The sequence below is a fragment of the Odocoileus virginianus genome, chromosome 9, assembly GCF_023699985.2.
Source record: "Odocoileus virginianus isolate 20LAN1187 ecotype Illinois chromosome 9, Ovbor_1.2, whole genome shotgun sequence".
In the NCBI taxonomy this organism is placed as follows: Eukaryota; Metazoa; Chordata; class Mammalia; order Artiodactyla; family Cervidae; genus Odocoileus; species Odocoileus virginianus.
In genome coordinates, this window is record NC_069682.1 from 22,477,112 (window position 1) to 22,504,791 (window position 27,680).

General features: G+C 40.7%; 1 protein-coding gene across 1 annotated transcript in view; it reads left to right on the forward strand.

Annotated features, from left to right (window-relative positions):
• The first annotated feature begins 19,496 nt into the window (after window positions 1-19,496).
• KIAA1217 (KIAA1217 ortholog) overlaps window positions 19,497-27,680 on the forward strand; it is a 521,587-nt gene continuing 513,403 nt past the window's right edge. Inside the window, exon 1 of the mRNA XM_070472065.1 lies at window positions 19,497-19,617. The gene's annotated coding sequence lies outside the window, so the exon portion shown is untranslated. The remainder of the gene's footprint in view (window positions 19,618-27,680) is intronic.

Here is a 27,680-nt window from a genome sequence, read left to right on the forward strand (position 1 = left end):
TTTGCAAACTGGCCTTTTCTAAATTTGTCTCTTTCTTATAGTACTTTACCAAAGGAACCAGTTCATTCTATTGACACTTTACCTCAAAACTTTCTCACCCACCAAGTTGTTATGAATATTCTCTGTCCTCTGAATTACCACAGAGGACAGTCTTATCAATTGGTTCATCAGTTACATAACATAAGTCACAATTTTTCCATTCTCCTATACTGATTTCCTTCTTTGTTTCCTGTCAGCTGATCTCATAGCCAGTGCTGGGGAGATATCTATTACTAGCACTCTACTTCTCGGTATCAATTTTTATTTTAGTCAACATTTGCTAGGTACTGAGACCAACCAAAATCAAAATCTTAAGGAGCAAAACAGCAAGTATGTTTGTCTTGCTCATAGTTCTTCAGATTTGTTTGACATGGCTCCAAGCTTTAGGTTGGCTTGAAGTCAGCTCCACAGGTCTCCTCATTCACTTTGGACCAGACTACCTGAAGCAGGTTCTCATGGTGGATCACAAGAAGGGTGACCAGAAATGCATGATGCCTCATAGAGTCTTGGGTCAGAAGAAGAACCTTGTCACTTCTGCCCCCATTCTCTTGTCCAAAGCATCTCACATGGCTAAGCACCAAATCATTGCCTCCTTTACTGCTCTGCAAGTCACATGGCAGAAAGAGGTACAGAATTAAGACAAACACTTCAATGTATGATACATTTCATAATGTACCTTTGTTTTGATATAGTTGTTTAAATATTGTTACCCTGGAGACTTTAAGTAAAATTTATATTCCAGGATTATTCCGTGGCTTTGAATACTTTTGACACTACCAACCACCCCCTGCTCCCACTAGTATGTCCAATTTGGGAAAAAGAGTTTCCAAAAACTGTGCCTCAAGCATTGGGATGAATGATGATCTTGCAGGTCCCTTCTGAAAAGGATATTCTGATTCTGTGACAAGGGATAAGGGGAGCATTGAACATTTCATCTGGTTTACAATTTTACCTTAGGCTGGTTTGAGTCCAACTATGTCACTTCTGAAATCTGGCCTCTCATGCTCCTTGTTTTCTAGCGACAAAACTTGAGAATGAAGGCAAGAGGAAGGCTTCCTTGGGAAACATGTACAGATTGTTGCACATACAACACGTACAAACACTGGAAAGGGAAAAGTGCAGGAATATCATGTATTTTTACTCATTAATTCATTCATCAGATAACTTTTACACATCTGTCATGTCAGGTGATGAGGCTAGTGGCTAAGGATGTGATTTTCTAATTTTTAATTATTTATTTATGGCTGTACTTGGTCTTCACTGCTGTTTGCCAGCTTTCTTTAGTTGTGTCGAGCAGGGGCCACTCTCTAGTTGCAGTGCAGTATGCAGGATTTTCATGATGGTGGCTTCTCTTTTTGAGGAGCATGGGCTCTCGGGTATGCAGACTTCAGGAGTTGTGGTGCACAGGCTTAGTTGACCTGAGCCATATGGGGTCTTAGTTCCTGGACCAGGGATCAAACCTGTGTCCCCTAAATTGGCAGGTGGATTCTTAACCACTGGACCTAAGGATGTGATTTTGCAGTGGTTAATAAAGTGGTCTAGGGAAGCTGAGTGTTCCTGAGAAATTTCAAGTGATCTTCAAAGGCCAAACTACTTCCATGACAACCCTAATGTTACTTACATTTTCAGTCTTGTTCTTACTATCTTAGTAGAAGATAGAGAAGCTATTGTCATTATACCAGACATTTAAAAGATTTACAAGAATATAAAACATTGCCATGCTTCTCACTGCTTTTGTTTTACTTTGGAAAAAATACAGCCATTTTTTCATAAGAAGTATTAAATTTATGTTACTATGTAAAGATTTCATTATTATTTTAAATGAATTGCTAAAATAACACTGTGGTGTGCTTAGTCACTCAGTCATATCCAACTCTTTGTGACCCCATGGACTATAGCTCACCAGGCTCCTCTGTCCATGGGGATTCTCCAGGCAAAAATACTGGAGTGGGTTGCCATGCCCTCCTTCAGGGGATCTTCCCAACTCAGGGATCGAATCCAGGTCTCCCACATTGCAGGAGGATTCTTTACCGTGTGAGCCACCAGGGAAGTCAGTTAACACTTAAATATTCACAAGTTTGTGTTCTATTATGGCAAATATTGTTAGACAAAAGCCATGTAAGCAAAGACCCTCATAGGTATCCTCAAAAAGTTTTAAGAGTGTAAAAGATCCTGAGACTCAAAAGTTTATGTTCTCTCTCTCAGTAGGGAGAATATGAAAGCAAGTTGGATCTTTCTCATTTGGAGCTTGTATAGAGTTATCTGTAGGAAGCCAGAAACACTCCTTTCTACGCACCACCCACTGTCATGGGGGCTGGAAGCCTGAGAGCTCATTTCCCAGAATGCCTTGCCAGGAGGGCTTCAGATTAGACTCTGCCAATGAGGCATCCTCACTGGATGTGGAAAGTAAACCGAAGCCAAACGCTGCTCTACAGGCAGGCGTCTGAGCTCTAGCAGATGACTTTCCAGTAGCTCTTGGTATTGGTATCATCACTAGTTTCGGTGATTCAGGCAGCTATGATTATCACCAGTCTTTCCTATGCCTTCAGAAAGTTCCCAACTTTCTTTTTTTTTTTTTTTCCTTCTGTTGCTTTTATTATTAACCATTATTTTTTAAAATTAATTTTCATTGGAGTCTAATTTCTTTACAATGCTGTGTTAGTTTCTACTGTACAGCAAAGTGAATCAGCTATACGTATACACATACCCCCTCCTTTTTGGATTTCCTTTCCATTTAGGTCAGCACAGAGCACTGAGGAGAGCTCCCTGTGTTGTGCGGTAGGTTCTCATTAACTGTGTATTTTATACATTCAAGCTAATGCAAACTTTAATTGTCCTCCTCCCACCATTTCAGCATTGTGGTAACCCTCTAATTCTCTTATTTATGCTAATATCTCTTTCTGCTTGGAATACCTAGAGAAGTTTCATTTTCCTGAACCCGCTTACTTGTAGCTGGAGAGTCAAAGACCAGATGAACAAATAAATTACAAAATGCAGCCGACTATAAGTAACACAAGAGAAATAGAATGAGTGCTGTAATATAGACTAAGAATGGACACTTTAGGTTAAAAATTATATACATGAGAACTATGTAATCCGTTCATTTATGGTGCTGATTCTGTATCTGGTTTTGGTTTTCTAAGAAAGCATTTGGGTGTTTTTGTTTTTTTTTTTTTAAGTTTCAAAGCAAGAAGAAATAAAATCGTAAAATTATATCAGAAAAAAAGACATTGACTTTAAGAAATTAATACCAGTGTTCCTTGTCACAATGATTTGTGAATGTGTTATAAAATTTTACAGACTCTTACCATATGGAAATGTTTTACACAGAAATTCTTAGGAACATAATTTAGAATCTTGTTACAGAATAACTTGATGTAAAACATTGATTTGGTGATGTGATTAATGAAAAGCAAAATTTCCATTAATTTTTATTTTCATTTCTGAGAAAACTTCTACTTCATTAACTCTTCTGCAAGTATCAGCACAAGCTAAGTTCTGTGAAACAAAATTTCTAGTGATTGGAGAGAAAACTTAGGTTGTAGCAATGAACTGTATCATACCTCAGCTTGGCAGAAATAAGTGATGTTCACCATCAGTAATTTACTTAAATATTTTGCCAAAGTTGGAAGGATGACAGATGTTGCAGTTATAGTCATCAGATAAAATGGATGCAGGGTGTATGTGTGTATGTCTATTTAAAACTAGATTTTCCTGAAAATTATAGCTGTCTTCTTAGGTCTGGCAAAAAAGGATGCGGCATGGAGGTACACAGTTTTGTCATTATAAACAGTCTTAGTAGTGAAATACCAAATCAGCTCATTTTCCAGATTTCAGAACTCAACAGGGCTAGTGACCATTCAAGGTCACACCCAGAATGCAGCCGTTGCCTCAATTCTACAGCAGTTAGCAGAGCCCAAGATCCACTAGTATTTTCGGAACTCAACTTTCTGGAATTTATATAATGAAAACAATAGACCTTTAAACCTTTTTCTGAATATAAAATTTACTATAATGTGTTAAATACTTTCAAATAGTTCTGTCACCCTTTTCATTTAGTCGTGTATAATGAAGTTGGAGATATTAAGGAGCTGAGTGTTTTGCAAATACATTTATTGGGATTAATTCATTGGTGATAAGCAGTACAAAAGGACAGAAGAACTATTTGATTAAATGTACTGTCTCCTAACTTCAAAAGTCAGTCATGGCATGAATGTCCCAACTAAGAAGGGGCTATCAAAAGCCCTATGCAAGTCAAGGGATCAGATTTTCATCTTTTTTTGTGTGTTGTTGTTTACTCGCTAAGTTGTGTCTGACTCTTTTGCGACCCCTTGGACTTTAGCCCACCAGGTTTCTCTGTCCATGGAATTTCTCAGGCAAGAATACTGCAGTGGGTTGCCATTTCCTTCTCCGAGGGATCTTCCTGACCCAAGGATTGAACCTGTGTCTCCTGCATTGGCAGGCAGATTCTTTACCACTGAGCCACCAAGATGCCCCTTTTATTTGTGAATTCTTAAACCTTTCCCTTTTCTGCTTCTTTTTATTAATCCTTTAAAAGTCATTTTTTATCTCGTTACAATAAATATCAATGTAACTCCCTCATTATTATTAATATCCTTTAAAAATGAGGTGGTCTTTCTGTTTCTATTTAATCACAAGAGTCTATATTCTTTTCTGAATTTGGTTTCTATGGGTACTTTTCTCTCCTAATGATGAGTCATGTTTGTGGGTGCTTAAAAAAGGAGATTATCTAAAATATATTTTAAAAAAGCACACACTATTTTTGTTTTTTTCCAAAGCAGGCGTATCTATTTAAAGTAATACTTGCTTTGTAAAATCTAAATTACTATAGGAAGACCGACAGAGCCATGACCCACTGAAAACTAAGGAATCGTGTTTTAATTATTTTTAAATTGCTGCTCTATATCATTTTTACAAGAAGTCTTGATGAACAGATGAAATGCCTTTTTTTACCTGGTAGCAATGGGTGTTATGGGTAATAAATTGATGAATGAGGTGAAAGTTAGAGAAGAAGAGCTGAAGAAAAAGGAAGTAGATTATAAGTGTATAGGGAATGGAGATATAAAGAATCCTGCAGAACAATTTAATATTCCAGATCCCTCATTTTATAAATGAAGAAGTTGTAGGCAAGTGAAATAAAATGACAATAAAACTTAGAACCTCTACCTGGAGAATCAAGAGTCATCTGCCTTTGACTGTACGTGAAAAGCAAAGTGAGAAACAGAGGCCCTTCTATCTGCATGAATTATATTTAGAACCAGAATCATCAAGTTGTGCTGTCTTAGTGGATTGAATTATCAAACTGTTCGGCTATTTTCCTGACTTCTACTAAAAGTTATGCTTTGCAAACCCAGCCTATGTCTGTATGGGAAAGGAAGGGTCAGATCCTGCTACCCTGAGGCTACCTGGCCAGCATTTAGCATCACTTACAACTCACCTTTGTATGTGATGCTAAACAATCTTCCCATAATCCTGTTTGCATTGGCTTCTCTGCTGTTTTCCATGAACTCCATCATCTAGTTACTCAGCACCTGAGACAGGCATAGCCCTGGGTTCAGCACTTAATGGGAACATAAAAGTACAAGGAGCTTGCAATCTAATTAGAAAACAAATAGCTGGGTGCAGAGGTGAAGTGACAGATGAGTGCCTGTGTGTGTTTGAGAGGTCAGAGCTGGGTTGAGCAAAGAGAGTGACTTCTGCACACTGCCCTGGATTTGAGCTGGACCAGGAAATGTAGATACGTTCTAGATGTATGAAAGAGGTGGAAATCATATTCTAGGAGAGGAACAGCATGTGTACACACTTTGTGCTAGTGATAAACACATTATATATGAGGATCCAAAAGGAAAATTAGCTGTAGGGGCATCAGGGGCTCATGGTGAGGAATAGTTAGGTAGATAGGTTTTACAGGGACTTGAACACCAGGCTGAAACACTTTATCTCATTAAATACAACAATCTTCCCACCTCTGAATAAATAACATCTTCCAGTTGGAAAGTAGGGGAGATAAACTGCTTTGCAATCCATTAAAATAATGACATGAAGCCAAGTTGTATGATTTCCCAAAAACCCATCATTTCACGAGCTATTCCTCGGGTAAAATTACTTTTCTGACTCTGTAGCGATATAAAAGAATACTCTCCAAACCACAAAACTGAAACAAGCTGGAGTACTTTGGGTTGTGCTCCCCTTGTGGATTTATAAGTCTTTATAGCTTTTTCATTGTGGAAATTGTTTTGGCAAATATGTATTCAGAAGTGCATTCAAAAAGCATAAGCTGACAAAGCAGAGAGATTACAAAATGTAATGGCTCTGACAAAGCAACAGAGAAATAGAAGCAACAGGGCTTCAATTTCCAGTAGCTTTGTCAGTATATTGTGTGAATGACCCAAAAGAAGGTGAAACACCCTGCCTACCCCACTGTGACCTCTTATATGTCAGAATGAGACCTGAGAGAAGCAGGAAAGTGGTGAGGGCAGGTGTCGGGAGCCTCCAGAGGAAATCACTTGAATATGCTCCTGGCCTGATGTGAGGGAGAGGATCGTCAAGATAAGGGGTGGTTCCCATAAGATACATTTATCTGGCAGATAACAAAGGCCAAGAGAACCAAGTTCCATCATCTTTTCTTGGCAGCCCTCATGCTGGGGTGTCCCAGCCAATGGTCTGGAAGCTGTGAGGTCACGGTATGCATTGTCAGTGGGGGTCATTGTTCCCCATCACTGTCCAGCTCAGCATCCCTCCTGGTTCTGACATATGGACCAGAAGAGCCAGTTTGGGGGCCCTGGTCAGGTCACATAGCTTGTCCCACTCCACTGAGCCTGCAAATCCAGAAAGGACACATAGGGAGGGCAGGATGGGGTAGGGGAGGTTAGAGAGGAAGAGAGGGCAGACTCACTGAACCAGTCAGATCAACTGAGTCAACACTGAGGGACAAGGGAATCGGTACTGTCACTGCCAGCTTCACCCCACCCTTCTTCGTACAGATGTGTCACTTAAGAGCCTTGCCGTCACTTCTTCCCATGGACTCTGAAAGACTTCTTTTCATCCCCAGCTGCACACGTTGATGGAACAGCAAAGCCTCGGGGTTCCTGCCCTTCTTTCTTGTGCTGTGCTATTTGCCCAGCCTCTAATCCCAGCTGGGATCAGGACCTCCATGCGAAGCTCCAGAGACCAGGTTGCTGTCCAGCCAATGTCTGAAATGTCTCTGAGTCAGGAGCTTGGTTGGGCGTAGGCAGCGTTTTCTAAGGAGACGCTGGAGGAAGGCAGGTCTGAGTCTTCTGGGGCTCGGCCCAGGCTCCCAAGCATTCAGGAGAACACAGAGATCGTCCTGAGGTTAAAAGCCATCCTTCTTCTCCCTGATCGATGGGAAAGTACTCCCAGTTTAATGGCTGCTTCGCTTATGAGTAGATCTGGGTCTCCCTAGAGGAAAAGGGAGAGATATGAGTGACAGAACCAGCTTTCTTTGGACTAACCTGGTAATGACAGTGTTGTACTCCTTACCCAGCTTGGCATAGAGAAACCTTGGGTGGAAAAGGCTTTCTTGTTTTCTAAGCCTTTCTTGTTTTCTAAGTTCATGACTGCTGAAGCCAAACATGGCCTCAGTGGTCTTTGGCCGCCCTGTCATACCTGGGGTAGGGGTGTGGGAGTTTGAGGAACTGGGATTTAGGGATGCAGACGATAGGAAACGTCCTCTGTGCTGATTTTAGGACCTGGGACAGTCCCTCTGCTCAACACCATCTTATACACGGGCTCTCTGTGGGGGTTGCTGGGTTTGTTCAAATCCTAAATGCCCCTTACAAGGAGTTTGCCTTCCTGCTACCCAGGGCAAGCTTTGGCAAAGTGGAATACAGGAGATGTATGAAAATTGAGGAAGGCTTGAAACTAAATGCTTTTAAGTCTAAACTCAGAAGCCTTTCTTGAAGGTGTTGCTAAGGAAGTCAAATATCTTTATTTGTTTTACCCCTACCTTGAGGATGTTTCTGAGCGTCATTGAGCATAACACCACCAGGGGGCAATATGAAGCTGCGTCCATTACTCATCATTTTGGTCTTGACCAAAGTCAAATCCAGACCACACAACCTGTTTCTGTCCCCGTACAGCAGCTTTCTGAAAGCCCTAGAGTGGCATTTAAACTTTAAAGCTTTGGCAATGTTTAGTATATCTGACAGGAACATTAAGAGTACATTGGCTTTTCTTCCCCTTAAAACCAATACCAAATTCAGTTTTATTGGGAATATGTTGCTGTTCAAATTCTCATCCGAAATGGCCATTTTTCTGACTTCATTATAAACAGTGCTGCGATGAACATTGGGGTGCATGTGTCTCTTTCAGATCTAGTTTCCTCGGTGTGTATGCCCAGAAGTGGGATTGCTGGGTCATATGGCAGTTCTATTTCCAGTTTTTTAAGGCATCTCCACACTGTTCTTCTCCATAGTGGTTGTACTAGTTTGCATTCCCACCAGCAGTGTAACAGGGTTCCCTTTTCTCCACACCCTCTACAGCACTTTTTGCTTGTAGACTTTTGGATAGCAGCCATCCTGACTGGTGTGTACCTTGTTGTGGTTTTGATTTTGCATTTCTCTGATAATGAGTGATGTTGAGCATCTTTTCATGTGTTTGTTAGCCATCTGTATGTCTTCTTTGGAGAAATGTCTGTTTAGTTCTTTGGCCCATTTTTTGATTGGGTCATTTATTTTTCTGGAATTGAGCTACACAATGGAATATTACTCAGCCTTTAAAAAGAATTCATTTGAATCAGTTCTAATGAGATGGATGAAACTGGAGCCCATTATACAGAGTGAAGTAAGCCAGAAAGATAAAGACCAATAAAGTATACTAATGCATATATATGGAATTTTAAAAGATGGTAATGATAACCCAATATGCAAAACAGAAAAGAGACACAGATGTACAGAACAGACTTTAGGACTCTGTGGGAGAAGGCAAGGGTGGGATGTTCTGAGAGAACAGCATTGAAACAAGTATACTATCAAGGGTGAAACAGACCACCAGCCCAGGTTTGGATGCATGAGACAAGTGCTCAGGGCTGGAGCACTGGGAAGACCCAGAGGGATGGGATGGGAAGGGAGGCAGGAGGGGGGATCGGGATGGGGAACACATGTAAATCCATGGCTGATTCATGTCAATGTATGGCAAAAACCACTACAATATTGTAAAGTAATTAGCCTCCAACTAATAAAAATAAACGGAAAAAAAAAGTTATAAAAAAATAAATAAATCTAAAAAAAAAATGTATTATGGAATGCCCCAAACCCAAGTTGTAAAAAAAGAAAATTTGTTTGTAAAGATTTGCTTCCAATCCATGTTATTAAAATTTAAAAGTCTCCAAGGGCGGCACGGTCCACTAGAGATGGATTCACACTAGGCTGAGTGTTTTGTTCAGTCCTTGCCTCGTGTCTCCCTTGTGGCTCAGCTGGTAAAGAATTCACCTGCAATGCGGGAGACCTGGGTTCTAATTCTGGGTTGGGAAAATTCCCTGGAGAAGGGAAAGGCTACCCACTCCAGTATTCTGGCCTGGAGAATTCCATGGACTGGATAGTCCATGGGGTTGCAAAGAGTTGGACATGACCAAGTGATTTTCACTTTCACTTTCACTTGCCTCGTGTTAGGATTGCCCTGGGACTGGCATTACTCCTGCCTTCAGAGAACTTTTAGTCTCCCAGGGGATCTGGCGAAATAACAAGTCAGTTCTCTGGCACTCTGTTAGCTTTTAGGGAAGAACTAGTCAGTTTGGAAAATGAAAAAACAAATAATAGAGTAATTTCTGGAACCATCACAGTTTAGGGAACCTGACATGTTCATAATCTTAGATTTTGGGATACTACTACTCTAGTGGATTTTCTAGCTTATCAATTCTATCCCAGCCAAATTAGCGTAAATCACTTTCTCATTATTAAGAGAGCATTTTCCCTTTTCCTAAAATTTTCATTATTTCCTCAGTCAGTTCAGTCAGTTCAGTTGCTCAGTCGTGTCTGACTCTTTGTGACTCTTTCCTCAGTAGTACTTAACGTTTTCTTGGAGCCCTGGTTGCTCAGACAATAAAGAACCTGCCTTCGATGCAGGAGACCTGGGTTTGATCCCTGGGTGGTGAAGATCCCCTGGAGAAGGGAATGGCTATCCACTCCAGTATTAGAATTCCATGGACAGAGGAGCCTGGCAGGCAACAGTTCATGGGGGTCACCAAGAGTCAGACATGAGTGAGCGACTAACACTTTAACTTGTTTTAGGGCAGTTTTGCTAATATATGATATTTGGGAATAAACGCAGGTTGAGGTGGCAATCCAGGGACTGTCTCCTGAAAACTTTGAGAAGTTGGAAGAACATTGAGTTCTTCAACTGACACAGCAGTAAGATAATGTCACTGCCCTATGAATCAAGTGCTGTCTTCTTGCCTAATGCGTCTTAATTATAATTAAACAGCAAAACTGAGCCCTGATTTTTTTTTTTTTTTTTTTGGCAAGGTTAAGCATTTTGTTGAGTGCTCTCAGCACAGGATAGCGATTTATAAACTCTCAATCCAGGTCCCAAGTCCATTATTGACTTTGGGAAAGTCATTTAACCTTTTGTCTCATTTCTGTGGAGGGAAATGAAAGTCATAAAATGGCCCATCTCACTGGGAGGCTGTGATTAATGTCACAAATGACAGAAATATACTTTGCAAGTTCAAATTGGTATTGCAGTGCTGACGTGAACCCCTAGCAAAGGGGCAAGGGTCCTGTTTCATAGACAAGGAGGCTCTCTGCTTCCCTCTTTTTCCCACCTCCATCTTCTGACAATGTCCAGATGCCTCCAAAACCTTACTCAGCTCTTCTCGACTTTATATGAAGCAAGCAGGTGCTCAGTTGTGTCCAACTCTTTGGCCCCCATGGACTGTAACCTGCCAGGCCTCTCTGTCCATGGGATTTTCCAGGCAAGAATACTGGAGTGGGTTGCCATTTCTTCCTTCAGGGAATCTTCCAACCCAGAGATGGAACCCATGTCTCCTATGTCTCCTGCACCGCAGGTGGATTCTTTACTGCTGAGTCACTGGGGAAGCCCAGGTGAAGCAGACACACAATCATTTCAGAGACATTTAATAAGCATCTTATCTTTACATTCTTCAGGAAACAAGGTCTGTGAAAGTCAAGTTACCATAGTTGTGTGTTCACCCCTTCTTGCTTCATTGTGATGGAGAAGCAGTGGGGTTTGGGGAATAGAGGGTCAAAGTAGCTTTATGACATAGAAAGGAGATAGTTTCTCTGTAACAAGAGAGCATTGGACCAGCACCCCTTGCAAAGGGCTTTTCCTCACTAGACAATGAGCGTAAAAGCTGGACCTGGCGATTTCTTTTTTGCAATTTCCTTTTTTAACTATGTATCCAACAATGGACACAGTGCTTGAGCCAAAATAGCCACATGATAAATGTCTGTTGGAAGAAAGATGGGGGAAAAAATCAGTTGGTTCATTTGTAGCGCTAATAGCCACACCAAAGTGCTTAGAAGCTGCGTTTTCCATGAAGATCTAAATAATGAAATTCTCATGAAATAATAGGAAGTTATACCAATCAATTTTATCTGCACGTATAAGTTGGGCTTTCCTGGTGGCTCAGATGGTGAAGAATCTGCCTGCAGTGCCGGAGACCCAGGTTCAATCCCTGGGTTGGGAAGATTGCCTAGAGAAAGAAATGGCAACTCATTCCAGTATTCTTGGCCTGGAGAATCCCATGGACAGAGAAGCCTGATGGGGTCCTAGTGGTCATAGCGTCTATGGGGCGTGACCATGAGGTCATAGCGTCTAACACAGCCGAGCAATTAACACACACACACACATAAAATAAAAATTTAATAATTCAATAAATGAATTTTTTTTATTTTTATGTTTTAATATCCACACCAAAAACATTTCAGAAGAACTGTAATTTTAAAAAAAATTTTATTGAAGTATAGTTACTCCACAATGTTGTGCCCACTTCTGTCATACGTATACATACCAGGGCTTCCCTGGTAGCTCAGCTGGTAAAGAATCTGCCTGCAATGCAGGAGACCCCAGTTTGATCCCTGGGTCGGGAATATCCTCTGGAGAAGGGACAGGCTACCCTCTCCAGTGTTCTTAGGCTTCCTGGGTGACTCAGCTGAAAAAGAATCCACGGGTTTCCACTCTAGTATTCTGGTCTGGAGAATTCCATAAACTATATAGTCCTTGGGGTCCCAAAGAAATGGACACGACTACATGACTTTCATTTTTCTGCCACATATAGGAAAGTAAATCAGCCGGACATACACATACAACCCCCCCCTTTTTTTTTTCGTTTTCTTCCTATTTAGGTAACTATAGAGCACCAAGTAAAGCTCCCTGTACTATACAGCAAACCCTCATTAGCCATCCATTCTACACAGAGTAATATGTATATTGTCAACGCCAACCTCCCAATCTCTCCTACCCATCCCTTCCCTGCTTGGTATCCATACATTTGTTCCCTACCATCTGTGTCTCTGTCTTTGCTTTGCAAATAGGTTCATCTGTACCATTTTTCTAGATTCTACATATATGTGTTAATATACTATATTTGTTTTTCTCTTTCTGACTTATTTCACTCTGTATGACACTCTCTAGGTACATCCACATCTCTGCAAATGGCACAATTTTGTTCCTTTTATGGCTGAGTAATATTCCACTGTATACATGTACCACATCTTCTTTATCCATTTCTCTGTTGATAGACATTTAGGCTGTTTCCATGTCCTGGCTTTTGTAAACACTGCTGCAATAAATATTGGGATGCATTCATCTTTTGGAATTATGGTTTTTACTGGGTATATGCCCAGGAGTGGGATTGCTGGGTTGTATGGTAATCCTATTTTTAGTTTTTTAAGGAACCTCCAGACCACTCTCCATAGTGGCTGTATCAATTTACATTCCCACCAACAGTGTAAGACAAGAAATGAATTTTAAGTTCCATCTTTGTTACTTTTTAGAGGCTTTTTTTAGTAGTCAAATTTTTCTACAAGCCTAAGCGCCAAGAATACAAAAAAAAAAATTTTTTTAAGAAAAAAAAAAGAGAAATGCTAAACTTATATTGTGGATTTTCCAATTAAACCTAAGTAACTCACATGGGAAAATGCAATTTTAGTTAGATGGGTTTTATCCTTGTTTACTCCTAAACATCCAAAATATTTTAAAAAGTAAAGGTATAAAGAGGAGATACAAATGCCTTCAGAACCGACCATTACTTCTCAGAAACCCAGCGTTACTTGAGAATTGAAAAACAGCATACATAGCCTGGTGGTCTCATCTTTTTCAAAAGTAGAAGTAATTCCCAGGTCTCACTTCAAATGATCTGTACTGCGACTTCAGCAGTTTGTTCTTTCAGTGGTCTCTTGCAAAGAAGCAGCCAACTTCCTACCGACTTTCTACCAACTTAGTGTTCTATCATGAAAGGCTAAAGGAACTTGGTATTATTTCAGGAGAAGAGTTATAGTCTCTTAGATTACCACATGTCCCCAAAAAGCTATTGTTGAAGGGAAAATAGACGGTCGCTTGGGAGAAAATGTAGATTTAAAGCCATTTTCAAAAGAAATGCTTTATTTTTTTAATGACTTGGATCCATATTCAATAAAGAGCTTTGCTAATCATTTTTCCTAATTACTTTGGCTAACTCACATTTGATGGGAAAAAAATATATTGTGAAGACTGCAGTAAAGTGTAAGTTGCTCTCCCATGTAATTAGTTTGTTCTGGGAGCTCATTTTTATTACGAAAATAATTTGCAGTAGGTAGTTATGGGGGGGGACTCAAGCTCCAAGGCTTCGGGATAGTATTTCCTGTATGAAACCTTCTCTACCATGACAATTCATTTTATTTCTTGGAAGTCAAACATCTCCTTTGCATCTAATTTCAGATAAACAGACTCAACAAACTCAGGCCCTGGACTGTCTGACAGCGTTTCTGTGGCATTTCATTCATGAAGGGAATTAAAGGCTTCAGGCATCAGTGGCCATGTATTTCCTTCCACAGTGCCTATTTCTGGGGTCCTGTTTCTCTTTCTTGTTTCTTTCTCCCTGCCGGTGCCAAATCGATTGTAAGGGAGAAACAGGGACTGATGCAGGATGGAGGGAGGGGAAAGCCACGCCCATACCTAAGTGACTGCCCTTTGGGAACAAAGAGGTCTTTTGTTCCTGGTTCCCCGAAGCCAGGGGGAAAGAGGGAGGTGCTTTCATTTTCTTTTCTGAAACCAGTCTCTCGGCCAGAGCTTGGGATCCTATCAAACCAACCCCCAGGAACTTTCTCTCAACTATTTTCAATTTTATCCTCCACTTGACTCTTTCTCCTTTGCCTTCAAAGTAAGTTCATTTGTACTTTAAAAAAAAAAAAAAGACTTAATCTTACCAGTCTTCAAACAAATGTTCTTTTCTGGGTTCTTCTTTCTTTCTTTGTGATCCACTTCCTGACTTTTGAAGTACTTTGCAGTCTTGGCCCTAACCAGAAATATCTTTGTTGCTAACATGTTGACTCAGTAAAATGAAACCTCAATACAGAGGAGACAATATGATTTCAATCCTTAACTTCAGGCAGTGGTGGCAGTACGTTTTTACCCCCAGAGAATCTATTTCTAGGAACTTATTTCTCTTTTCTACCTCTCTCTGACTCCCATCCCAGTGCCAATTTGACGACTTGGGAGATAGATGGAGGGAGAAGGATGCTCTGCCTGTATCTAGAGCAATTACCCTAAATTTAGACAAGGCACTGGGAAGGCTGTGTCTTGGGGCAAATCTTAAAGTGTTGACTCATGCTTTTCAATCTTCCAGCTATGTTGAATATATTTGAAAGGCTAGTTCGGTTTCCATGACGCTGTGTTTTGAATTTAAGTTTGAATAATAGGGGAGAATTGGTCAGGGACCTGGATACTTATAAAAGGTCACAGTGATCCTGTGGATCGATAAAGAACTATCATAAACAGAGCTTTCTATGAGCAAAGTCACAGGCATGATTCTAATAGAGAAAGATGGCTAACTTAAAACTGATTCAGAGCTGAGTCATTGTTTGATTGGGGTTCTTTATTTAGACTCTGGAAATAGTTCCAAGAGAAAAAGGAGGTATTGACTAAGTTACAGTATAAGAGACAGTATGTTTAGCTTTATATTCAGATATGCACAGTTGAATGTCTTTCACTGGGATGGTTTTATAGTCACATTTCTGAGAATAGTTCTATCACTTAAATAGCCATATATGTATATATATTTTTTAAACTTTTCTTCTGTCCACTAATATTAAACAGTAAGAAAACTCTTAGATTAGATTGCATCACCAATTCAATGGACATGAATTGAGCAAACTCTGGGAGATCTTGGAGGACAGAGGAGTGGAGGACAGAGGAGCCAAGCAAGCTTCAGTCCAGGGGTTGTAAAGCGCCAGGCATGACTTAGCAACTGAACAGTAACCACCACAACAAAAGAAAACTCTGCATTGCATCTTAAAATGAAAATACAAATAAGTTAGATTGCCTTGTTTTATGTGTATTTGGTGGTATTTGTTTGGGTTAGTCTTTTGGGTGATTTGAACAGGAAGATCCAGAAGAACGAGATAAAGGCTATGTATTTGCTCTGGGAAGAGTTCCCAATTGCTGAAAGGTCAGCAGGAAGCTGACCTGAACCGGGAAACTGAGGATTCACAGACTCTGAGCTGCTGAGACCAGGGCTGGTCCCTGGGCAGAGCCAGTTGGGTTCTGACAGTCAAGGAACAGGAACAACGTGATGAGGGCAAGGCCACTGCCATCCTTGACACCATCACTGTGTCTAACCATCCCACTGTCTTTGAGTCATTTCCTTGGGGTTTAGAGAAGAGCTTAGGTCACCTGTCTGGGCCCTGGCTTCCAGGATTGCTGAAAAGTGATGAGGGGAAAGGAAAGGAGAAGATCTGAGGAGGAACTGACTCTTTCAGTTTCCTAAGGTTGGAGGATGAGGAGACAGATACTCTGAACAAGTGTGTACAGTGGAGAGAATTTCCCCAGAACAGGAATTGGCCTTGGGTTTTGGACAGCTCCCCTTGCAGACCTCCCCCATACTCCATTTTCAAAGAGAAAATGTGTTAGAAAATGAAAGTGAAAGTCACTCAGTTGTGTCTGACTCTTTGTGACCCCATGGACTATGCAGTCCTTGGAATTGTCTAGGCCAGAATACTGGAGTGGGTAGTCTTTCCCTTCTCCAGGGGATCTTCCCAACCCCGGGATTGAACCCAAGTCTCCCACATTGCATGTATCAGAAGACTCCGGCTAGTAAAAATTCCGTATGCCCTTTATTGATTTATTAAATTATTATAGAACTCATAACATTGTTCTAAGCAGGGTTAATATATTGTAATAATTTCTAGCATTGTATACTTTTGTAATCCAACTCAGTTAAAAGTATATACCTTTATACAATTAGCATCATGCGTTGAGAAATAAAACGTGTGTTTTAGGGGGTGACGTCATTTCTTCAGCTTCAGATATCTTCTTTGTTTTAGATTGAACCAGTAATAGCTAGCAAAGAGTTTAAGTGCTTTATTTAATAGGAACTTTTCTCCACATCCTCTCCAGCATTTATTGTTTGTAGATTTTTTAATGATGGGCACTCTGACAGGTGTGAGGTGATACCTCATTGCAGTTTTGATTTGCATTTCTCTGACAATTAGTGATGTTGAATATCTTTTCATGTGTTTGTTGGTCATCTGTATGTCTTCTTTGGAGAAGTGTCTATTTAGGTCTTACACACATTTTCTTTGATTGAGTCGTTTGTTTTTTGTTATTGAGGTGTATGAGCTGTTTGTATATTTTGGAGATCAATCCCTTGTCAGTTGTTTCTTTTGCAAATATCTTCTCCCAAATACACAAGAACCCCTGACCTTTGTACTCTTAATACAGTATTTCGATTTTTTTTTTTGAATGTTCATAAAGCTTTTATTTTTTTAACTTGATTTTATCAAAGTCTAGTTGCTTCACCATGTTGTGTTAGTTTCTAGTGGTAGTAGTCACTTCAGTTGTGTCTGACTCTTTGTAACCCCACAGACTGCAGCCCGCCAGGCTCCTCTGTCCATGGGATTCTTCAGGCGAGAATACTGGAGTGGGCTGCCATTCCCTTCGCCAGAGGATCTTGACCCAGAGATCGAACCCAGGTCTCCTGCACTGCAGGCAGATTCTTTACCATCTGAGCTATGGGGAAGTTTCTACTGCACAGCAAAATGAATCAGCCATGCTTATACATATATGAAGTGAAGTGAAAGTTGCTCAATCGTGTCTGACTCTTTGTGTGTGACCCCATGGACTGCAGCATGCCAGACTCCTCTTCCCATGGAATTTTCCAGGCAAGAATACTGGAGTGGGTAGCCATTCCCTTCTCCAGGGGATCTTCCTGATCCAAGAATCAAACCAGGGTCTCCTGCATTGCAGGCAAAATCTTTGCTGGCTGAGCTATCAGGGAAGCCCCACTTTTATGTATATCCCCTCTCTTTTGGATTTCTGTACCATTCAGAGCACCACAGTACTTTAAGTTGAGTTCCCATAATGCAGGATGTTCTCTTTAGTTATCCAATTTATACATAGTATTAATAGTATATGTATATGTCAGTCCCAATCTCACAGTTCCTCTCACCACCACCCTTCCCGCCTTGGTATCCATATATCAAATAGTATTTCTTTAACTGTGAATGCCATCAGCTATTTCACATTTAGGAGAAATCTCATTTTGTATTCTTGTATTCTATCTAGTGCAACCATTTGGATTTCATAAATGAGAAAATTTAATTGGTAGCCAGTGGACCAGAGAGAGAAATTCTGTTGCAAAAAGGGGCAAGTTTCACAGTTGCTTTCCTCACAAAGATTATGCTGGCACAGGATAACCTTCTGATTGATTAAAATGTTGCTCTGAATCATATAATGTTTTCCATAAATCTGCGACCAATAATAGTTTGCAGTAGTCAAACAATAACACTTCAGTCATTCAGATTCAGTGGTTTCATACGTCTCTTATCCTGACGTCTCTAAATTTTGAACTACTTTGGAGTTCTGCTGATTTGAAATTAAAATTTACTAAACAAGCGCTCTCTTCCAAAATCTTACAAATTGGGTGGCAGTATTCAAATTATAAAGGTGAAGGACAGGGAAGCCTGGTGTGCCACAGTCCATGGGGTTGAAAAGAATCAGACACAACTAAGCAACTAAACAACAATTCAAATTATTCTAGAGACCTCTTTATTTTATACAAAGATGAGATTTTCAGGTACTACCAAGTATTTTTTATTTTTTAACAACCAAATGATTGCAAATGGCTATTTTAGGGTCAAAACTCAGTAATGTGTTTTGACACATTTTAATTGTGTTCAATGATTCTTTTTCCCCATAGTTTCATCCAGGATTTTCTTTCCAGTTAGCAATGTGTTTCTCTGGATACTAAGAGGAATTGAAGTAAACAGGCTTCCATTTGGGGAAATGTTGTCCTAAAGGTTGTCCTATTCTGTACTCACTCAGTTCACTGGCATCAGCTAAACTACTAGAGCTCCTGGCAGCATAGAAATCTGCTGGCTGTAGGGAAAGATGGCAAAGTCAAGGTCAGTTTTCTGGAGTTCCTCAATGATCCTGGACTCCTGCTCTGCAGACAGGGTTCTCTTGATTTCATCTACAATTTCAGTATCTTTATGTTGGGCAACTCAAGTTCTTCAGTGGCCCAGCCTCCCGCTATGGGTCACCAGTCCTGTGGTTACTTCCCATTGGCATGGCTGATGGAATCCAGACTTCTCTGTGCATCAGGCTCTTGAAATGATCCAGCAATCCCTGCTGCCCATCACTCCCAACACAGAGAGGTAAATCAGAGACAACTCAGCCTTTCATTCAGTCTCTGATTCTCAGTTGGCCTTTCCTGATTTCCTGCGGCCTCCAGTGACACAAGTGTGAAAGTTGCTCAGTCGTTTCTGACTCTTTGTGACCCCATGGACTGTAGCCTGCCAGGCTCCTCTGTCCTTGGAATTCTCCAGGCAGAAATACTGGAATGGGTTGCCATTCCCTTCTCCAGGGCATCTTCCCAACCCAGGGATGGAACTGAGGTATCCCACATTGCAGGAGGATTCTTTACCGTCTGAGCCACCAGGAAAGCCCAAACTATACTAGTCTGCTCTTCTTTTCATGGTTGATCAGTTTAATGTGTTTACATTCCTTGGTAGTGTCTGACTAAGGCTTTGTGAAAAACTGGAAGTTAAAAGCTTCTGACTTGGGTAACTTGTACAGAGGCATATACAGGATTACAACCCATTCTGCTCTTCACATCATGCATACATTGTACTCTATATCCTTCCTGTATGTTTTAATCAGCTTAAATTTCTAATTGCTCAGCAGTCACTTGATGGAAACCATGACATAATATTATGTGCATTTTTCAGATGGAGAGACTGAGGTCCTGAATTTGCACTGCGTGTGCTGTGCACTGTGTGTCTGGGAGACGGGGTTGGAGCTTCAATCCAGAGCCCCTGGGTGTCACCCCAAAAGGCTGTGCCACTTATTGGTGGAGGACACCTCCTCTTCATTTTTTGCTAGGTAAGTCTCTCTTTTTATTAAATCATAAAGTGAGCATTCATCATCTTGACAGTGAATGAATTATGAGCTAAAGGCCTATCTGTAAAACTTGGCTTCTGTTAATTCCTCCCTGAGCCCAGTGAAACAAAACATCTGAGTCCAACCATGCACTCTTCCTCCAATGTGTATTCATTCTGATATCCAGCTGTTTTATTTTTTTAGCCATTCTTTCTTTGAGCTTTCAGGTAGCTCTGTCGTTATAGGTGCTACCTTTCAGGCTATGTTTTATGTACACTTTTGTGCCTGTCTTTGTGTTCAGACTCTGGCTTGAAGCCATCATGATGACTAAAGAATAAGAGAATGTTCAAAGATCATGAACCTTTGGCAGACAGTATGTGAACCCCTGTAGGTATCTGATGACTTTGTATCTATGGAGTAAATAGAATGAATCATAAGTAAGATCCTTTTAAAGGCCTACCTAGTAATAATGACTTTGATCTAGGTCAAGGTCCCACAAAAGTAGCAAAATTAGTTTGCCAGTTTCATTGAGTTTCTTTTGCTTTGCCCAGACCAGCCTACAGAGGTGGATTTGGGTGTCTGGAATGGTGGGATGACCAAATCAACCCCCCAGCTTTAATTGTACTCATTTGGCCCAAATTATGATCATAAATCTGCTGGAGGAGGGGGGACCCCTCACACTCAGAAATGAATTGTCTGAGGGGACACACACACTGACAGAGCAAGAGATTTTTTGGGGCAGAGGCACCTGGGTGGAGAGCAGGAGGGTAAAAGAACCCAAGAGGACTGCTGTGCCACGTGGCTCAGTCTCAGGTTTTATGGGGCTGGGGTTAGCTTCCAGGTGGTCTCTGGCCAATCGTTCCTTCCTGGTGAAGTCTGGTGGCATGTGTCACTCAGCCAAGATGGATTCTAGCAAGAAGGATTCTACGAGATCAATAAGACATACATAGCAGCATCTCCTCTCTCCTTTTGACCTTTCACAAATTTTTCCCATTGGTGGTAACTTGTTAGTTCTGTGTTCCTTACCAGGACCTCCTATTCTAAGATGATTCATGCAAGTGGCAACTATCTTGCCTGGCTGGGTGTGAGGAGTGGGGTGGGTGATTTCTGTCAGTGTTCCCCTTAAAAAATCCACTAGTTCAATACTTAATACTAATAAAAGTAATTTCCATTTTGAGTTTCCTCTGATCATAGATGGAGAAGGAAATGGCAACCCACTTCAGTATTCTTGCCTGAAAAATCCCATGGACGGAGGAGCCTGGAAGGCTACAGTTCATGGGGTCGCATTACAGAAGTCTTCATATAGCCCTTACCATTTCACACCATACTGTAAAATTTTGGTATTTGATCCACAGGAAGTTAAGATAGAGAAGAGATAGATCCTATCCCAGTACAGTGGTTATCACCTTGGATTTGCTTTAGTGAGCAGTGTGAATCGACATACAGCCAAATTGCATTGTTACCCCAAAACATCATAACTCTAGAGTCACTGGCAAAAGGTCACTGAACTTAGTTTCAACAACTTCAGAATCAAGGATTCATGGCTTCCATGTTTATACTAGCTATGATGCAGGAAATTCACTAATACAAGAGACAGACTTGCAAAACAGTTTCTGAATTCAAGGAAATATAGAGTGTTTCCTTCTGTAAAGTGACAACATTGGTGGAACACCTTCAGATAAGAGAGGACATGTGGATGCTGGACTTTATACGGCTGGAGAGCTGGTTAGTAGGTCCTGTTTACTCTCGGCCAGAAGCTGAACCTCCGAAAGGGAATTCAGGAGTCCTTTTAAAGCTCCTGGTGATTTACTCTGATTTCCTTTCCTAGGCATATGGAGTCGATTTTCTACTGTCTCTATAAATACTGTTGTGTCTGTCTCTCTGCCAAACCAGCTACCTTTCTCACCCCAAGGAGAAGCCAGAGATCAGACATTCCTACACTCCAGCCCCATTAGACACCATGAGGGGAGGGAGCAGATTTGGCAGTCAAAATGATGTGTGTATTTGAATCTTGAAAGAGCCAGGCTATACTCAGAGTCAGTGGGCTCCCATAAATAACCTGTGTTCCTTCTCTCTTTGTGTGGTTTGGATTGGAATGCCTTTCTCTTTAGGGCTGTGCAAGTGGCCAGAGATCAAAGAGTCAACCGTTTATGGATGCATAGTTCATTACAAAGTCATCATGCTCAGCGGGAGGACTCTGGCCCAAGCACTCATAATTTTCTCCTATTACTATTTTGTTGCCTGGGTTGGGGTTTGGAGGGCACTCAAAGAACTTGCCACTACTTTAAATAACTTTTAAAAAAAAAAGAGTAGAGATGAAAATTCACTTTCAAAGGAGGGTTAAAGCTTAACTGGCATCTTTTTAGGCTATGGAATGTGGTAAGAGGGAATAGGAAGTAAAGAAATTGACCCAGTACCACAAGGAATGTGGTTTAAAAAGAATAATAGGCAGAACAGTATCCTGTGTAATTGACTTACCCTTGGGTCAACATTACGGAGAGCCTTTGATAAGCAGAGCAGAACATATACAAGGATTTTTTTTTTAAAGCTCAAACTAGATAATGTATTTGAAAAACAGGCTTTGAACTAGTTTGTTAGAATGTAAGGAATAAATGTGTTTCAAATTATAGCATTGGGTGATATTAACAATCCCTAGATTGTGGATAATCACAATGATATGAAATAATAACTACTATTTGTTCAATGTCTGCTGTGTGCACGTGCTCTGCAGTGTAGGTGATATCTTTTAATCCTCCCAGCCATGCACAGGGAAGTGTCTTTTCCCCACTTACATACAGGGAAACAGGACTCTGCAAAATTTAAGTACTTTGCTCAAGGTCACTCAGCCATTAAGTGGTGAGCCCAGGATCTGAACCAAACTCTGGAATGAATCAGAATGACGGCCACTTAGCCTGTAGTTAGTGTTTCTGGCTCCTGACTCTTGCTCTGGCCCCTGTTGCAGGAGTTATTGGAGTGCCTTTGATTTCTGAGCTGGGGGAGCTTTGCAGTCTGTGGTTGCCGCTGTTCAGGCTGGGGTCCATTCTCTCCAAGTCCTGCTTCCCTGCATTTCCCCACCTTTCACCCACAGGTCCTGCTCTGGCTTCTAGGACTGCCACTGACCACCACCCACAGGCCTTCTGCAGGGAGCAGTCCCTAGAAGGCATTATGAGGAAAGTGCTTAAAAGAAATACTTTGTCAAATCTGTAAGGGACCATTATTGGACTTCATATTTAATTTGTATGGTTGTTGTTGTTTGTTCATTCGCTAAGTCGTGTCTGACTCTTTGCAATCCTGTGGACTCCCCCCGAAGGCTCCTCTGTCCTCCACTGTCTCCTGGAGTTTGCTCAGATTCATGTCCGTTGAGTCAGTGATGCTATCTAATCATCTTTGATCCTTTGCCACCCCTTTCTCCTTTTGCCTTCAATCTTTCCCATTAGTAGGGCGTTTAATTTGTATACAACACATAAAATACTTTGAAAGACAACTCATGACACTGAATGAATCTGTATGTTTATCCACAGGCTATCAGACTTGATCCCTGCACCTTTTACAACAGGTCGTGTAGCTAATGTCCTTGATTTGTTGTTTTTGCATGGATCTCAGGGTCCGCATATCTAGTAAAATAACTTCCATCAAACACTTGATCAATTACAGGGATAGCCAAAGAACATTTCCCCAAATGTATTCTTTTAACAAGAATCATGTTCTAGTTTTTCAGACTTTTTAATACTTTAATTATAATCAAAGCTGAACTATGTGAATTCAAAAAAAAAATAGTATGCAGTGTAGTGCAAAGAACTCAGTGAATAGAGTCCATATAAAGTCTCAATGGCTATGGAATCTCGGAGAGCCTTTGTCCTTGTCACAGGTCAAACCTGAATCACAGGGATTCCCCAAGACCAGATAATTCAGATGATGGAAAAGCTAAAACCCTTTGCAAATGTGATCTTCTTTCCATGTTGCTACCTTTTGTTCATCCCATCTCGCTTTACTGCTTTAAAAAATAGTTTTAAAGGGTCAGAAATAGAAGCAAATAATCAATCTATTCTTTTTTACCAATTTAATTGAAAGGCAGTGGAGAGCATCAAAAAAATCCCACGGCTCTTCCCGGCTCCAAGTTTTCCTGAAAGATTTCACACGTGCCGTGGAAGAAATTGTGAGTCAGCCTTCCCCAGTCCCAACTTTAAGAGTTGCAGAAATCATCTGCCAGGCAGCACATATGTTCTTAGTTCCATGAGAGGAAGAAAACATATTTGTTGAAAAGAAATGGAAATTTTAAAAACCAGTTGAGTTGTAATAAAGACACTTCAGATTTTGCTAACTTCTTTCTCCCTCTGGTGCCTGACTGCTTTCCCCGCCCTGGACAGCGTCCCCTGCTTATGAGACAGCTGTCACCCCAAACGCTGTATCCCTGGGGTGTGGGCTCCACTTGGCTGTGGAAGACAGGCACAGAAAGTGCAGAATAACCAAAAGATGAAATTATGATGCCGAAATAATTTATCAACGATGACTCCTTGAATGCAGAGCACTCAAGAGCTGTAAATCCATTCTCTTATTAAGATCTTGTCCAGTTCAGTGTGATAATAAACTTTGGTAATAAACTACAGTCTACAGTTGAGGGAACATGGCCACGACGAAGTAACTTGGCCAAGGTCACACAGCTAATGAGCCAGGCAGAGGCGAATAATACAACTCCTCAGTGTCGTGTTACATAAGGAACCTCCACACATAGGGGAGGTATTCTCTTATTTTCTTCTGGGCAGTTGTCTTCAAGGAAGCATACTCATGACCCCCTAACATGCTTATAAACAGACTGCTGGCAGTACTGTTGCCTCTGTGTTATTAATAACACTGCAGGAATCAGATTCCAACAAGTTGTGGGTTTCTCTTGAAGCAAAAGAAATCAGTTACAGGGGAAATGAAACGCTCAACTCAGTGCTCTACCTAAAAAACTTTAAAACTCATTTGATGATACTTTTTGTCCTTCTTCACCTCTCACTAAAGCCGTTTTGTTTCTTGGTAATTGCTATTTGATGATTCTTGTGGATTGTCAGTCTGCATGTTTTTACTCATTAAATTGTGTAAGTAAAAATCGATGCAATGGAAGAACTATGGCAGCCTCCACCACAGAACAAAGGCTTTTCTAAATCAGGCTTTCGCCCATAGCATCTCAGTATATGTTTCATGTGGGTTTTTTTCTTCCCCCAGGAATCAAATGGCATGATTTTACGTTTAGACAGAATCGACACTGACATTTTCTTTGACCAAGACAAAGTAAAGAGAAAAAGGAAGAAACATTTCTACATTTAACTAAAAAACCTAAAGGCAATCTGAATAAGACTTTGAAAAAAATTTTAATTTTTAATTGAAGGATAATTGCTTTCCAATACTGTGTTGGTTTCTGCCATACGTTGACATGAATCAGTCACAGGTATACATATGTCCCTTCCCGCTTGAACCTCCTTCCCACCGCCCACTCCATCGCACCCCTCTACATTGTCACAGAGCACTGGTTTGGGTTCCCTGCGTCCTACAGCAAATTCCCACTGGCTATCTATTTTGCATATGGTAATGTATATGTTTCCATGCTACTCTCTGAATTCACCTTGAAGCTTTATTTTCATTTTGTGATCTAAAGCAGACCTAAAGTGTTTGTGCAGACAGGTGGTGAGTCCTTGGGCAAAGGATCGTGTTGACGTTCTGAGAATATTTCAGAATTCACATCAGAAAGGATTTTGAAACATGGTTTTAAACTCCCATTGAAACAGATTTCAGGGTGAATCTTAAAGAGAAAACCAAGCTAGATAAACCGAAGATCTTGGCTTCCTGTCAAATCTCACTGTTTGGAACCCCAGATCAGGGACTTCCTTGGTGGTCCAGTGGTTGAGACTCCACCCTTCAAATGCAGGAGGCACGGGTTCAATCCCTTCTGGGGAAACTAAGATCCCATATGCCATATGATGTGGCCAAAAAAAAAATTTTTTTAATTTTTTAATAAAATTAATTAAAAAAAATAGAAACCCCAGTTCATCCTTCCAGAAGTCTTCCAAGGCAGCCTTCCCTAAACCCATCCCTGCCATAGACACCAGCCCTGTGACTGTCTTGATCCTGCTAAAAAAAAAAGAAAAAAAGCTCAGAGAGTGCATTTTGCATAAAACTAGCAGACTTGGAGCACAGCAAGAGAGGAGTTCCTTAGTGGTAGAAAAGTGAGAGGTTCAGCGGTGAGATAGTAGTCTCTTTCTTTAGGACGAGTGGGGAAAGTTCTCCCCTTGCCTTTAGTGAGGGGTTTCTCTAAAGACAATATTGAACTCTGTGTTTAGTTGCCGAAACCATTCAGGCTTGGGATTTTTTAGAAAGTCAGAACTTTTGGAGTATTGAAACACCCATTAGAATGAACTGTAACTTAGGAGGACCCAGTAGAGACAACAGAATGGAAGACTTTTTAAAAATACAGTTTTATCAAAAAATTTGAACTTCAGCTGGATTAAGTTGATGCCAGTTTCCACATGTGTCAGTCAGTAGAAAATGTGCCTTTTAAAACTGGGACCTTTTTTGGCCACTGATAGCATCTTAGTCTGGGTTTCCCAGATGGTACCTGTGGTGAAGAACCGACATGCCATCGCAGAAGACGATGTGAGTTCGATCTTAGCCCGTAACACTTTTTATGATTGAAATGCAGTTTTCATCATTCACAGAGCCCATATTAGTAAATTTGCCTGCTCACTAAAATTTAATAACTCAATTCTTAAGTGTTTTCACAGTCATTCAAGGACAAGTTGCTGAAAACGCAGGCATATTTCTAGCTGAGGTTGAACAAGGCCACCCTCTGCCTCCCTGTTGGGCTCATTCTGTAAATAAGTGTCATTTTCGTGACACTTTAATGTCACATTTTTGCACTGTGTGTTGATGATGTTACCATTTAAAATAGCCCCCAAACAAAGAGCAGATGGTCTCCTCAGCAATCCAGTACAGTAAGGCTGTGAGGTGCCCTACTGACAAAGTATGTGCTCAGTAAACTTCATTCAGGCTTGAGTGACAGTGCTGCTAGCCGTGAGTCATGTTATTGAATCAACCATATACGTTACATAAGATGCCCCTGGACCAAAACACATTTAAAAAGGTTATGTATTAATCCTTTGACAAAAAAGTTGTGACCAGAGGCTCTCCTGAACTATACCCTCTTTTCTCCCCAGGAACAGTGTTTTAGTGTCTGCTCAGTCCATTGGATATTACCGAACATGAACACTGTGCTGCAACAGAAAATGAGAATTGATCACACTCTGACTGAAAGCTCTGTACCATCTACTTGAGTGACTCTGTGGTGTGGAGATAGCCTTCAGTTATCATCTCAGAAATATAGGACTCAGAAATGTCCTGTTTTTGGGGCCAGGTTTCAGATAAGTCAGGAGTTATGGAGATTGGATGAAAACACAGTGAATTTTATATGTGAGGCAAAGAAAGGGAAGTTAGTACTGGAATGCAGAGAGAGAAGGGAAATTTGGCCTTAAGTCATGGCCAGGAAAGGGAAGGAGGTGGAGATGGAGGAAGAAACTGAAGATGAAAATCTGAAAGTGAAGGATAAATGGATGTGTTCATAGTGAAACTCAGAATCGGTACCCAAGATAATGTCATTAACCATGGGATGTGTCACTGAAAGCATTCAACCTACTCCTCCCACTGAATTATAGAATGGAAACATTAATGTGTGTAAAATGTCATTGGTTATATTTTCTTGAGAAGCAACAGGTGACATACCAAGACATTCAGCAGAGCTTAATGACATCATTTTTACATAAATTGATCTTTATTTGTTTTTTGTTTTCTTTTTGCCTCATGTAAGGTCATGAATCTTTATTTCATAGCTACCCAGAAAAGACAATTTTGACTTTGGATAAATAGCATCTGCAGAAATGTTTCTCTTAAGCCAGGGGCACTTGCATGCACTTAAGGTAATGGAATTTAATAACCTATTTAATTTGTGATGGCGGGAGAGAGATTTTTTTTACTAGCTAACTTAGAGAAATGATGTGTTCTCATATTCATGCAAAAAGTAATTTGTTTTATAT